Below are 15763 nucleotides of genomic sequence, written 5' to 3' on the forward strand. Positions count from 1 at the left end.
CCCGACGTGTGGGTCACAATTTCGTTCCGCAAAAAATGATTTACATTTTTTACGTCTATCGAAGTGAAATACGGGGCCATCTTTGTTTCAAATGGGATACTGATAAGGGCACGTTGCCACTTGCACCCAATAAAAATAAAATTACACAAGATTTTTAAGCTGTACGACCAAACTAGTTACAAAAAAGAGCCTTGTTGTTAGTCTGCTTTTTCGAATGCCGGATTTCTGTGTTCCCGACGTTCCCAACGTCAGATAAATTTCTCGTATCTGGAGTAGACGTTCGCGTTTACGCCGAGAAATGGATTGCTGAATCTCTCTGTTGATTAAACACGTAATTAGAAATATACAATAAAGTTAAAGATAGTTCAAATGTCTCTCTGGCGTTTGAAATTTTGGCTTCAGTTTAGAGTAGCTACTCTGAATCCATAGATACGGTTTTAAGATCCTACCAAGAATTGATCTATCTACATTATAAAACTCTAAGCCCCTTTCGTCGCATTTTTTTCTGACTCTCATTCGCGACTCTAACGTGGCATCGCCGCAGATACACGGAGGTACACACCGAAGGAATGCCTAGCGCTTCGCCTTAATACTAGGTCATTGAGCATATTTCAGAAATCGGGTCTAACGTGACAACGCCGAAGGTAATTTCTCTGTGTAAAACCCGCTGTCGTTGCGCTTCGCCTTAATACTCAGTCAAGTATACATTTGGTCATTAAGTTTGTTTTTGGAATTTCGGATCGGATTTCGCACTGGCTCGAATTTCGCACTGTAAATCGGGACTCAAGGACGAGCGTATTTTAATTTGTTCGTCATGAGAGTAAATCAGCCATTGGATACAGGGGGGTTTCAAGGAGTACAGATGGGTTTGTCGACGCCTGCAAGTTTTTGAGTTATTTTTTCGGGGAAAAGGGTACCACGGAAACTCTCGCATGGGAAAAGGGGAGGGGAGTACCACGGGTCCACGGTAACTATCACATGGGAAAAGGGTGGAGGGGACACCACGGTAGTTATCACACGGGAAAAGGGGGAGGGAGTACCAAGGTAATTATCGCATGCGAAAAGGGGGGAGGGCTCGCATGGCACGTAGGGAGAGGGGGTCCCGCGGTTATTATCACATGGGAAAAGGGTGGAGGGGACACCACGGTAGTTATCACACGGGAAAAGGGGGAGGGAGTACCAAGGTAACTATCGCATGCGAAAAGGGGGGAGGGGTACCACGGTAATTATCACATGGGGAAAAAGGAGAGGAAGGGCCTTACTGGGGTGGGCCTTACTGGGGTGGTTCTACTATGGGGAAAAGGGTACCATGGAAATTATCCCCTAGGGAAAAGGGGGAGGAGGCCTTATTGGGGGGAGGAATTCGACTATGGGGTAAAGGATACCACGGCAATTATCGCATGGAAAAAAGGGTCGGGGGCCTTACTACGGTGGTTCGACTATGGGGTAAAGGGTACCACGGTAATTTTCGCATGGGAAACAGGGGGAGGTGGCCTTACTGCGGTGGTTCTAATATGGGGAAAAGGGTGCCTCGAAACACGCCACTAGCTATAGAGATAGAGATTGAGACGCATCATGAACCAGGGGAATCAACTTAAGGGGGGAGGAAATGTAAAAGGAGGCGTTCTTTTTTAACGCGTCTCTCCAATAATGCGCCGCCTGGGGTTGATTGATTTTTAAGGGGAGGGGCCAGGTTCTTATCATAGGGCTGCAACGGGAGCGAAGGTAAAAATCGACGGAATATAAACATTATCTCTATATATAAATAGATCAAGAATTGATCTTACCAATTAACTTTTTCAGTTTACATAGAGCCACGTAAAAACTTAAGTCATAAACTATAAGGTTTTCGTTTGCTTAGCAGACGATTGATCACTCTAAAAATAAAAAGCATCTGCTTACAAGACCAAAACCAAGTTCTTACTTAAAATGTTAACCGATTCAAGCCAAGTCGAGAGGCACTTCGAGAATTCCGTTCAACTATCGCCTCGCGAGGTGTCAGAAATCAACTGCAGCGACAACAAGTTAAAACGGTAGTAATTTTTGACCATAAACATTGAAGTCTGGGACTTGTAAGTTGTAAGTCTATTTTTATCCTAGAAATCACCCCTGAACCTTTTGTATTCGACATTTTTATGTTTATCGTTTGTTCATTTAGACCTTGAATGACCTCCGGTGGCTAACTACTAACAATGAGACGACCCGAGGTGTTACTCACCGATTTTAGTAGATTTTTATGTAACTCGAAATTCCCCAAGGCAACCAAAAATGTTTTTGACAACTAAATCTAAACTTGTCTTTACGGGATTCGAAATCTTAAAAAAATTAAACATTTTGTTATAACAATATCTTACTCAAATGAAGATTTTATTTTTATTTTTGGTGTAATTTGGGTCATTTTGGTTAAATTAACGTAAATTAGGTTAGAACAATTAAATTTTTGGGTAAATGCGAATAAATTTGAGGAAATGCGATCAAAATTTGGTGAATGGAAACCAAATTGGATAACTGCGAAAAACTTTGGGTAAATTCCAATAAATTTGGGTAAACGCGAACAAAATTTAGAAAATCGAAACCAAATTGGATAAATGCGAATTTGGGTGAATACGAATAAGTTCAGGTGAATACGAATTAAATTGCGAAATGCGAGTAAATTTGGGTAAATGCAAATAAAGTTTGGAAATGCGAATCATATTTGGTATATGGGAACAAAATTGGGTATTTGCGAATGAGTTTGGGTAAATGCCAATAAATTTGGGTAAATGGAAACAAAATTGGGTAAATACGAATAAGTTTGGGTAAATGCCAATAAATTTGGGTAAATGGAAACAAAATTGGGTAAATACGAATAAGTTTGGGTAAATGCGAAAATGTTTGGGTACGCGCGAACAAGTTTGGGTAAATACAAATGAAATTCGCATCGACATTTTCATAGAAGGTGTTAGCCCTACACGCTATGTGCGACCTGAAAATTTCAAATTCGTACCAAAAACAGATTTTGAGATATTCGCCCTTGTTCCTTTTTAGTGGACATCCCGTATTAAAGTTGCATATTTCAACAGGTGTTACTTAAACATTTAATGAAGAGTAATATTTTAAACAATTACAAACATGTTTTTAAGTACTGCAGTTCTTTTAAGTTATTGGAATTAGTGGAAATATGATATAAAGAAATTCTTAAAATGGTTTTAAAATGGGTTTATTTTAAAAAATTTATATCAAACATTTGGGTAGTTTAGGCACCAAAAGTCGTGTAAATTCGCAAATTCATAAAAAAATACCCATTATTTTTTTTCCGATCACTCTCCCTTTAAGGGGGTTGGTCGGAGGGGGCGCAAATTAACGGCACTGCGTGCGCGTCAAAGAGTTCTGTCGAATGAGACCAATGTTTTTTTTCGATCACTCTCCCTTTAAGGGGGTTGGTCGGAGGGGGCGCAAATTAACGGCACTGCGTGCGCGTCAAAGAGTTCTGTCGAATGAGACCAATGTTTTTTTTCGGTCACTCTCCCTTTAAGGGGGTTGGTCGGAGTGGGCGGAAATTAACGGCACTGCGTGCGCGTCAAAGAGTTCTATCGAATGAAACCAATTTATTTTTTTCGGTCACTCTCCCTTTAAGAGGGTTGGTCGGAGGGGGCGGAAATTAACGGCACTGCGCGTTCTATCGTTTGATATAAAAAATACCATCCTAAGTTAAAGAGTTGACTTTAACGTATTGTTACTAAAGGGGGGGGGGGTCGAAATTGTGCCCCCTGTTTACCTGACTGACCTGAAACTGGCCATCGGTAAAAGTTGTGTAGCCCCACACTGTAATTCAAACTTCCTGCCACGCCCGTGTCACCCTTCGTGATAATCCACTGGGTTGGGGGGGGGGGGGCGAAGTTTGAGGTTCACTTGACCTTAAACGCCGTAAAAATACGCAGGGGCGTAGGAACGTTCTAGAAGTTGGAGGGGGCAAAGTGAAACCAAAAGGGGTCTGGAGAATGGTTTTGAATTTTTAATGGAGTGTAGCTTCTCCGAATGCATTTGTACTTTTTACTACTTTGTAAATTGGCGGGAAAAGACTGAAATTTAAACACAGTTGAGGTTCTATTAACTTAATATGACCATTTAGAAGTATTTTTAAATATTGGGGAGCGAACATAAATAATATTTAGAAAATACCTTACACTATACATAAATAATTTGTCTTTGTGTACCCTGCTTTACCAAAATATTTTAATTTTTCTTAAATAGATAGTCCTTACTCCTTACAAAGTTACCAGTGGAGTGCAAGGTTAGTAAATTTTAGGCTATAAAAGGTTGCCTCGATACGCTGTGGTTGCTAAGGGCCCTAATTGCTAAGGTTGGTAACTTCGTTGCTAACGAACATCGTGATGTCACTGAGATGAGATCCTATAGTCTTAGCACTACCTACGTTATTTAATCAAGGCCCGTGCATGGCCATTTTTGAGCGAGTACTTTTCGCTCTTCTCCTCCCCCCCCCCCTAAAGTTTCGAAAGTTGTCGATAGATGGCGCACATACGTCTAATGCAACTGGGGGTCAATCCTAAAGGTTTTGGAATCGGGGTTGCTTTTTTCATAAAGATATCATCGTTCAAGATTTTAAAAAGGCAATTGCCCTTAAATAAAATAAGAAATCTTTATTTGTAACTTAAAAACTCCTAGCTATTGTTTCTAAATATTATATCTTTATTTTAGACTTCAAAACTTTAGATATTTTAACAAAACATTCAAAATAATACTACATTATAGAATTGTTTCTACGTTAATCACGTAGGTAGTGAGTTTTAATATCACATTTTGCGCTCATATCACTTGTAGCTTAATAAGATTATTAAATAAAAGCACGAATTATTGCGTAAGTTAAGTTTTTTCTTTTATTACATTTTTAAAAACATTTAAAAGACATAATAGTCGACTATTTTCGACAATGGCCTTAACACCGCCGAAACTAGTCGACTATTATGTATTTTAAATGTTTTTAAAAATGTAATAAAAGAAAAAACTTAACTTACGCAATAATCCGTGCTTTTATTTATTATTATTATTACTACAAGTAGCGTAAGGATAGAACGCATTTATAAAATTATGCTTACACTTGTAGCTTAGTTTTTAAATTAATATCAGGTACACATGGAGTTTAAAAATTTAAAACCTTTCTGTCTAAGGGTTTGGTATTCACCTTTTTATATTGGAGCTTCTTAGTCAATTTTTCTTCGTCATGTTATATATAGTTCTTCTTTGTTTACGAGTATTTACAAGTGGTTTGCGATAGCGAATAATAGCGCACGCTTGAGTAGAATTGTCTTCGCTTGGTAGCTTCTCTTGGATAATAGTGGAGGTTTGAGTAGATGCATCTTTACGCTCTAGGTTTCTCTTGATTTCAGTTTGAGTTTCAACAGTTGCCAAAGTTTTGTTAAGAGAAAGTTGATCTATGTTTTTTGAAGGAAATATTTTTGAATGTGATGTACACAATCTTTTACAAACATTTGGAATTGTAGTTTTTCTTTGTCATTGTGCGTGGAATTATTTGAAATGTCAATGGGAGACATGCTTTTTTGGGATTCAAGGACTTTTTGCAGAGCCATCATTTATGATATTGCCTTGAACTTTACTGTTTTGTATAAAATGACTAGATAATTGTTTATTAAAGTCGGGAACTGTTTTAGGAGTGCTAGCGACTAAAGATTCATTAATACGGATACTTTCAAACGTTGTTAATTGATTATTCTCATCAAATATATTCGCTGATGGAATTGCGTTTGGTAAGTCTTCTTCGTTGACCTGAGCAACTAATACTGTAATCACTTCGTTGAAAATGCCTACTGCAAATTCGAGCTCCTAGAAAATTGATATTTATTGCATCTGATGGATCAATATTTTCATTTAGTACGGCAGACACCCCTTTCCTTTTCAAATCTTCTCTTTTTGGGAAGCAGTGAAAACTCACTCCCTCAGCTTCTATCTTTTTATCATTTAGACCACATTATGGGATTACACAAAATGGCATGACTAGGCCCTAGAAAATAAATTTCATTTAATTTTTAGGTATTTTAAATAAAGGTGATAAAAAGGGTAAAAAAGATTTAAGACTTGGTAAAGAACATTAATTTTTCTACATCAAGTTAACAATATTTCGTTTAAGACACCAGGATGGATAAATAATTTATATATTTTATTTATATTTGAAAAATATGTGAAACAATACTTACAAAAATGAGAAAAACGCCTGGATTAATGGTCTAAATCACTCCGTACGATTCACTTACGCCATTAGCGTGTGAGACTTTTTGGCAGACGAATTCAGAAGATCACGTGATTTCTTTAGACGTAGCAGCGCTTCTCGCGGGAATACGCGGCGAAGTAAAAAGACCAGAAAATAAATATTTTTGGCGACCATGCACGGGCCTTGATTAAATAACGTAGGTAGTTGTCTTAGTCGATAATTCAAAATAACGGTCAAAAACGCCGCCGATCAGTTAAGTAAAATATTTTCGGCGGCGTAATAGTCGGCCATTTTCGGTATGGAGATACGGGCCGGAAGGCAGTCAAGGCTGCCAGATTTCGATAGACCGAAAACGGCCAACTCTCTCAAATGTTTTCGTTTTCAAAACGAAAATTTTGCGGCGTAGCTATCGACCAAGGGGGGATTATTCTTCGTTTCGGTTTGTCTCCCCGCCAGAAAATCGAGAGCTCCTCTAGTCGCAGTCGCGTGTGACGGAGTTGGATTCCGGCTTCGAAGCGCCTACGATCTAGACAGAATAATGAGGCGTCTTACAATCTCAATTAAACTATGTCTGTCATTTTAAAAACTTTAATCGTTTTTATAAGAATTTAGAAAGGAAATTAACGTATGGTACGCCGTTCAGGCCAAAATTCAACCAAAAATATTTATATATATTTTTGTAAATATAAAGATATTTTTTCAAATATAAAAGTGTTCTTAAAATATAAAGGCGTTTTTGAAATATAAAGGGGTTTTTAAAATATGAAGGTATTTTTAAAATATAAATTACTTTTGAAAATATAAGGCGTATTCGTCTAAGACATTTGAGGCCAGTTTAAGAAATGCACAACCTTCCTGGAAGGTGCAAATTGTAGTCGAAACTCACTATAGTAACACATACCTCACAGGCAGCCACTGTGGCGTAGACAAGGGGGATTTCCGTGTCACCGCCCCCATTAGGCCTACGTTTGACTGTACTAAATTGTCACCCCTCCTCGACCCCCTTTGACGAATTTCTGACTACGCCACTGCTTACAGCCTACAAGGATAGTTATTTTATGTTTATTTCCTACAAACTATGTAGTAGAAGCAAATAAACCAAAACTTTCTCCTACAATGCAGGAAAAATGGAGTACACCCTAAATCATTTCTCCTAAGCATACCAATGGAGAAAGGACAAAACCAGAGACCCTATATTTTAAAAACGCCTTTATATTTTAAAAAATACCCCTGAATAGCGTGCCATAGGAACTCTTATTTATTTACATCTAAATAATCCAAACTTATATTTTCATAAAAACACTTTAATATGGACTAATTCCAAAAATAGTTCTCAAGTACATAAATATTTATCACACCGGCATGTAAAATGGTAAAACACCTTTCAATTAAATACTAGTTAAGTGACACCTATCAATATTTTAACGCTTTTAATATTTCCCCAATCAACTTTATACGTTCAGTAACTTTATAACGTAATGTGATGCCTTTCGATACAGTTGTTAACAATAGCAGAAATTAATCAAATTATAGATTTTTACTTTTAAGTATTTTAAAGTACATTAATTATACATATTCAAAATTTACATTGACAATCAACTAGAGCTTTAATTACCAATTTTATAATATAATGTCAACTTCCGGAACATTTCCCGTGATTTTATTTCCGTAGTTTGGTATAGTGCTTAAGGCCAGGGGGTATTAAGAGCCTCTTTGGTTTTGAGTTCATCAATTCTGCTCTCAGTTCTCTTTGATAATCTTCTTCATAGATATGTTCTGAGCAAATCCTTGCATATTTCACATTTATTTTGTCTTGGGAACGTCCGCTAAGCGGTTATCCATTTTTGCCTTATAGTTATTTGAGATGGGAATTGATGGTATGACAAATTCTTCTTTCGGGTGCCAATTAAGGAATTATTGCACCTGAGAACCAAGCATTTTAATCCGGGCATTACTGTATTATGTTGAGTTCATGACAACTTGGCAAGCCTTTATTAACAAAATTCAAAATAACCGCCTTTAAAAAATTAAAAGTTATGCCTCGGCTATAAAATTCATGGTTTAAAATAGTCAAAAATACTACTATTATATAACTTTACCATTTAACACTACTAAAAATGTAATACTATAATGGATCTAATTTATGGTTAAACGATTAATGCTTACCTGAATTTTAATCAAAGGAATTTTATGAAAAGGCAGACGCGGCCTGCCGGCTGAAGAGGAATGTTTACGGTCAGCGCTCCCGCTCGGCTGTCTTCCCACCGTGGAGTTTCTGAGATACGCGACGCCTGTTTATTTTCGTTGTAGATCGTTCGCTGGAATCCAGCTACGTCACACACCGGGAAAAAACAGTGTTTTCCCTCCGTTTTCTTCTCAGGCAGATATCTCTATTCCCGACCCCGCGTTATAGGCTAACCTTATTATACGCAGTATTTTTACAAACCTTGGCTATCGACTAAGACTTGAAAATCAATGCGATCTCATCTGGGTGACGTCAGCAACAGACGAATTTTGGCGGCAATCCAAAGATTCTTTCAAACCGTTTCTCGATCGAGACCCCGTTGAGTGGAGTGTACCACTGCTACTGCTAGGACTCGTAAATTCATCACGAAAAAGCTTAGACATAAAGTAGAAGACCAAAAATTCAAAACCAAGGCTTACCGACATTCTTTGCATTTATAGGTATATCTTTCTGATCTAACAGTTCGGTAAAATGAATTTTCAATTGACCTGACTTATTATTTACCTGAACCTCGTCGTTTATCTCATTTCCATTCTCATTAATATTTACTAAATTATATATATATACATAATAATAATAATATAATATATATATATTACGCTTCACTGGTAATTAGTTTTGGTGCTTAAAGAGTGATCGCTAAAAATTACCATACAAGTATTGGAGCCGGCTTCTTTAATTCGTAGCTGGCGCCTGGGGCCGGTTTAAAATACTTCATCGTAACTGGAGCCGATAGCGTTTACAGGGCCGGCTCAAGAAATTCTATACACCCGGGCAAAGGGGATTTTTGGCGCCCCTTTTATTTTGAGACTAAATTGAACTACCCCCCCCCCCGGTAAAAAACATAACCATGTCCATGTTATAAATTTACCGTTTTCATAACAATAAATAATCCCTTTAATCACTTTCTCAATACTTTGTGTAAATAAGCAAAATACTAGTCTCAAATCCATGGGTTTAAAAAGAAACTTAGATATAATATTCTTAACCCCAAACGTACTTCAATACCTAGGGTCCCTCCTACAGGCTACCACTCCTAAAAGCATATGTAACATAATTACTCATAAGTATGCCACTAGCATTATTTCTTCACTAACGGTTTGTTTCACAGATATTGCGTCATACATGCTCTTCGTAATATTTGATATCATATTTTATGTCATATTTGACGTCATCGAATCTCAAATGCCGATAATACCGTCGCCCAAATAGCTTTACGTCTGATAAACCGACGGCCATTATTTTAGTAAACAAACAGGTTTGAACAACCAAGGCTTGGGAGCTAAAATATAGTGTCAAGTTCTGTTAATGTAATTATTTTTCCAATTAATGAAGTTCTCGGAGACTCACGTACTAAAATAAATTTGCATTGTCAAATAAAAGAAGCAGGTTTATTGGAAAAAATAGTTGAAATTCAGGTTGATCTTTTCCGGGGCATCTACAAGGTTGGAGTCTTTGCAGATTCTTTTGAGCCTAGGCCTAACTCTTCTAGGCTTGGTATGGGATTTAATAACGCTGGTGGAATATCCCACTTCGACTACTTATTTCATTTTCGGAAAGTGATCTCTGAACCGAACCGTATTGGTCATTTTCATTTTATTTTTCTAAACTACTCAGTATTTAACTTCATCCGCACAAACCGAACGAGTTTATAAATTTCAATAAAGCTACATTGGGCTGACTAAAATTCCGACGCAAAAAATTCCTTCTCAATTTAGAGGTTTTCCATTGGCTTAAATAAATATGTTAGTAGCCAATAGTGTGACTCCCAAAATTACTAGGATGAATAAAAAGGTTAAAATCTAACGTAGTCCACCTTTTTATTGATTCGTGGTGAAACAAACCGTTAGTGAAGATTTTTGAATGGAATAAAGGTACAGTGGCATACTACTGAGCAATTATGTTACATATGCTTAAAGGTACGTCTCTAAAATATTCATATAAAGACAGGATATAAGCCAAATTCTCTTAAACCAAAGAATAACAAACTTTGTTAGTCCTGATGAACTAGCTCTATAGTCTGTATGAAACGTTTGGCCGGTTTTGGGCCTATTTGATAGAACGCTTTATTGCTTTAACAACTTAATTAAAACAGTATTTGGCGGGATTTTTTAAGGCCTACACTTAAGAACTTTTTTTAAGCTGTCGCTTTCTTTTCTGCTTCAACGGCTTCTCTTAATTTCCTTTTTTTATAATCTTAATTCAATTCAACGTGTCTCTAATTAATATCTATCTAACTAAAACTATTTAACTGAAACTAATAAATGGCTTTCTGCGCGTGCGCGTAAAATAGAAGTGACTAACGCTAACCACGGACACACGACAGATTAAGGGGGAAGAATACAGTAAAAGCCTCTTTTTCGTTCAACGTTTAACAATTACATAATTGAATTATATTTTTATTGATAATTCTGTTCCTGTTTCTCGGCCTTTTGGAGTCGCCCGTTTTATGTGGACCGCTGTGTTCCCGTCGTTCCCCTTTAGGATCTCTCTCCAAAGGGTATGACTCTTTACCTACGTAGGTAGGGTGTCGGCTGGAGTTGCTATAGCATCCACTCTTAATCCCACGGCTGTGTGCGAAGTGAGGGTTGGTCCACCCATTGCTGCACCTTCTGCTGGGTTGAGTGGTTTGCGTCAAAAGTGCAACCATCAGTAGTAGGGTACTACTACCCGAGGGGCTAACCACTTCCCGTAATCGGTGTTTACCCTAACTGTAATCTACGGTAATCTTTTGAACTCATTTGTAATCCCGTAATCATTTGTAATTTTCGTACTCATCTGTAATCACGCGTATTCATTGGAATTACCCCGTACTTAATTACTCATCTGTAACAATTTTAAAGATTTGGGTTGCCTGTTTACTCATCGTAATTATTATGTTCTCACCCTAATCATTCTGTACTCATCGTAATCGGTCTGTACTCATCGTAATCATGTGTACTCATCTGTACTCATTATTGATTACGTAATTGGTGTACAGGCAAATTCTTACTGGCTAGCCCCTCGCTGGATTTGTCACCTGTCCGGGCTTGGGGACGCTGGCGTAGGGCACTATGATGATAGGCTTCCGGTGGTATGGCCCCTGTTGCTAGGTACACCGGGCTAAAAATTCTGACACCCTTCTATTCTTGTACTATCGCCCAACCACTTTTTCTTCTTCATATTATATACCCTGGTTTATAATGAAAATACCAGGAAAATGCTTTATCCGTCAGAACTATGCACCGTAATTTTATGGTTTATTTACTATTGTAAAAAAATAGTCGCAAAAAACGTTCATCGACGATGTTGGACATTTTGGTTGGTAAAACAGTTTGTATTTCCAATTAGCTAAAGATTTTTCAAATTATGTTATGCTTTCATTAAAATTTTTATAAACAAATCCGATTCTTGGTAAACCAAAAAGGCTCACAACTCAATTTCGGCGCCCCTCTCAAACCGGCGCCCCGGGCAGTTGCCCGGGTTGCCCGGCCCTTGAGCCGCCCCTGAGCGTTTAAGTCGGAGCTAGAGCCGGTGTAGGAGCTGGCTCCGGCTCCGAAGACGGAGCCATGCGGAGCACTAGAGGGGTTCCGAGTTTTCACCCAGCGCCACAAACTGGGATCGAACCACTCCGCCACCCCACAACTAAAGGCTGTATACTCTGTAATAGGCAGTGTTTCCACTCTTACGACTTTATTTTTCCCTTTTTTGGTAGCCAAAAATGTTATTTTCCCCTTTTTCAATAGCAATTTATTAGGGGCTTGGAATTTTTTTAATTGTTACACTGAGTGTTAAAACAGTAGCTGTATAAACATACAAATTTGAATTGAATTAATGAACTGTTAAATGTTCATAATAAGAGTAAGTGGTAAGCCGTAAATGTATGAAATAAATAATATTTTAATAAATATTAATTTAAAAATAATCTATGGATACTTGAATATAGTACGTAATGTTAGAACTTAGAAGTAACCGCGAAAATATAAATAATGTTTTTTCGCACTCAATCTAGAAATATTAGTTTTTCCATGAATTCCAAAGCAGCACGTGCAAAGAAGGTGTATGCTTTTTACTCCCTGCGGAGAGGAAAACTTTCTTACGTTAGGGTCGTGCATTCTTTTACACTGAATAATGGCAACTGCAAAACCTTTTCATTCGAACTGGATCTCTGTCTCCTATTTACTTCCGAACCCTTCTTCGAAATGCAGCGGAAGGAACATAGAGTTAATTTGGGGTTAGTAGCTTATAATCGATGGACAAATGAAAGAGATCAATTAGAAATCACCAATGAAAAATTTGCAATATAGGGACTTGGCAGCATGACGTAGATAATACGTCACCCATGCTTTTTCCAACTGGCAAAAAAAGTATACCAGCATGGCGGCCATGGCCAAAGGTACGGCATGACGTCATGCTGCCAAGTCCTAAGACTTTCCTTGTTTTCCTCTGAAATTATATACCGTGTAATCTAACATTAGTTACGTACACGTATTACAATGCTATAATTTTATAAAGGGATGAACTAATTACTTTTGGAAAGAGTGCTCACTAGCACGCTATCTACATAGGACCGCCAGGTGCAGGTGGCGAATTTGTTTTGAAATCGGAGTGGCTATTCATTCCGGCCATAACTTTCGGCCGGAATAGCTTTCAACTAAAATGTGGCTAAAACGGCCGAAACTTTCGGCCGGAATAGCTGACGAATTGTTGAAGGCTATTCCGGCCGAAATTTTCCAAACCGAAAGTTTCGGCCGGAATAGTCGTCCATCAGCAACCAGCTAATTCGGCCGACATTTTCCCGTAGTAAAAGTTTCGGCCGATTTATCCAGCCCAGTGAGGGCCGTCTAATCCGTCCGAAACTTTCATTTTATAAAAAAAATTACTAAACCTTAATTTTAATGGTAAATCGTATATTATTCAGAATTATTACTATTGAGTAAAAGAAGCAAACTTATCGAACCATTAATACTAACCATTTAACTGGCTTTTTGCCAATTATTATTTTTCGTTTTCACCTTGGAGAGTAGAGCCACGAGTCGATAAATTCCCAACGAACTTTATCTCGAATAATATTACTCTTCCGGTAATCCGGGACAGACGAATAAAAGTTTTCGTTTGGATTACACTACACTCGTTTTGGAATCGTTATGTTTCTAATAATGAGATAAATTCTTACTGAATATGAAATAAATTAATTGTTTTCTAGTGGCCTCTGTAACCGCTTGAACAAGACAAAGCAAAACTAAAGCCCCACGGAGAGCGAATGTCTGCTATATGTTTTAAGTTAATAAGTTTCGCCTCTATACGAAAGTTTCAATTGTAGATGAAGTTTTTCAATCAGTTTTTCTGACGTCCTATCTATGGAACCTTACCCGGTGGGTTGTATTTTCATAGGGCATTTTTCATAATTACTTTCCATAGAATTACCCCGTGGAAATTAATTTACAAGCGTGACGTGTCACCATGTATATCATTGGAAAAAAAGCCCTTAAGATTTCAGTACCTATTTAATACTTCGTCGTCGTGTATATATTGAGTGAAAATAAAATAAAAAAATTAAGGTTATTTATATTTCAATAATTATATTAATATTATAACTATATTGCTTGATTGTTTATTCTTGATAACAATTACATTTTGTTTTCTGCATATAAGTAAATGCTGCCCTTCGTCAATTCTACTGTATCTAAAATCACCCTTTTCATAGATTTTCGAAAATACCTATAGTGAGTAGTGATTAGTGAATAGATTCCGTCGAAGGCACAAATTTGTTGTTTTGGCCCCAGGCTTTGTACAGATTCTTTTGTAGATTACTTTGTAGTAATAAGAATAAAATATACACAGGTGTCTTCAATTTTTTATTTTTTATCAATACTTTGTAGTAGTACTACTACTAAGCCCAAGGTTGGTAAATTTTAGGCAATAAAAGGCTGCCTCGATCTCTGTGTTTTGGCCGCTCGGATATCCTGTCTTTTTATTGGATGGCCGATTTGACGTCATTCAGTTGAGATATTGCAGACCACGAAGAAGTTTACAATGTAATTCTGAGATAATTTTGACTTTTCCGAAGTTTTGGTCGTTTTATTCTGAAAAGAAAAGGTCTTTTGGCTGTGGTAATTATATTTTTAATTATTATAAGCAATTTGTGATTATTTCCGTAGTATATATTTGAATTAAACTTTGATTTCACTTAATAATTGAGTTATTAACTAACTAAGGCCCATTTCAATACTAAGGCTTAATTTGAAATCAGTGATTATCACTCAGGAGTCAGTACTATCAATTCTCAATTATGAATACTCATTTGTGATTTTTAAATATAATTGTAAATTGACAATACAGAGTTATAAAACCAACCTGAGATTAAAAACACTTTTAATTATAGTTTTGAGACGTAAAACAAGAAAAATGGCAATTGCGGGTACAAGATGTGCAGTTTCTGGTTGTGAAAATAAATTTCAGAAAACCTCAAAGAACAAAGAAATACTAGTCAGTTATTACACGTTTCCAAAAGATATGAAGACAACAAGCATTTGGATAAAGAAATGTAACACTTCTAAGGTTAATCCAAGTTACGCAAGAATATGCTCAGATCATTTTGCTCCTGAACATTATGAACGAGACCTAAAAGCAGAATTACTAGGTATTACTTCAAAGAAGCGCCTAAAATCTAACGCTGTCCCATCTTTGAAACTTCCTACTGAAGTACCCGCATGTGTTAAATCTACAGATGAGAGAAATTCAAGAGCAAGAGTTAGGGAGCGTAGGAAAGTAGTAAACGAACTGTTAGAAGCCTCAGATTCCGCAGTCACTACAGATTCTACAGTCAATTCCTTAGCCACGTCAGATTCTGTATTCTATTCCTCTATCTCAACAAAACAAGTCACTTCTATTGAAGATGTCTGTGATGTAATTGATGTTCCTCTCTCAGAAAAAAATATTGAGCTTAATAACCTGACACCTACAGATACCAACGAACTAAATCAGAATTTGATCCAAGAAAACCCTTGTTATCATTGTAGTCGTATTGGTTGTAATTGTGATGCTATAGAAAATCTAAGGAAGAATAACATTTTTTGGAAAATATTTGAACAATCGGAGAAACAGCGTAAAAACTTGGCCAAACATTTAAATAAAGCCAAACATCGTATATTTAAAAAGAACCGAATTATAACGAGTAAAAATTCAGAAATAGCTCAATATAAATGTACAAATCGTAGGTTAAAGAACAAAATCAAAACTGCTTCCAAGAAATTAGAATTGCAAGACAACAAAAGTGAGAAATATAAAAGTATTTTACATAAAACCTTTAC

This window comes from Leiobunum rupestre, chromosome 6, assembly GCF_980474605.1.
Source record: "Leiobunum rupestre chromosome 6, qqLeiRupe1.1.hap1, whole genome shotgun sequence".
NCBI lineage: Eukaryota > Metazoa > Arthropoda > Arachnida > Opiliones > Sclerosomatidae > Leiobunum > Leiobunum rupestre.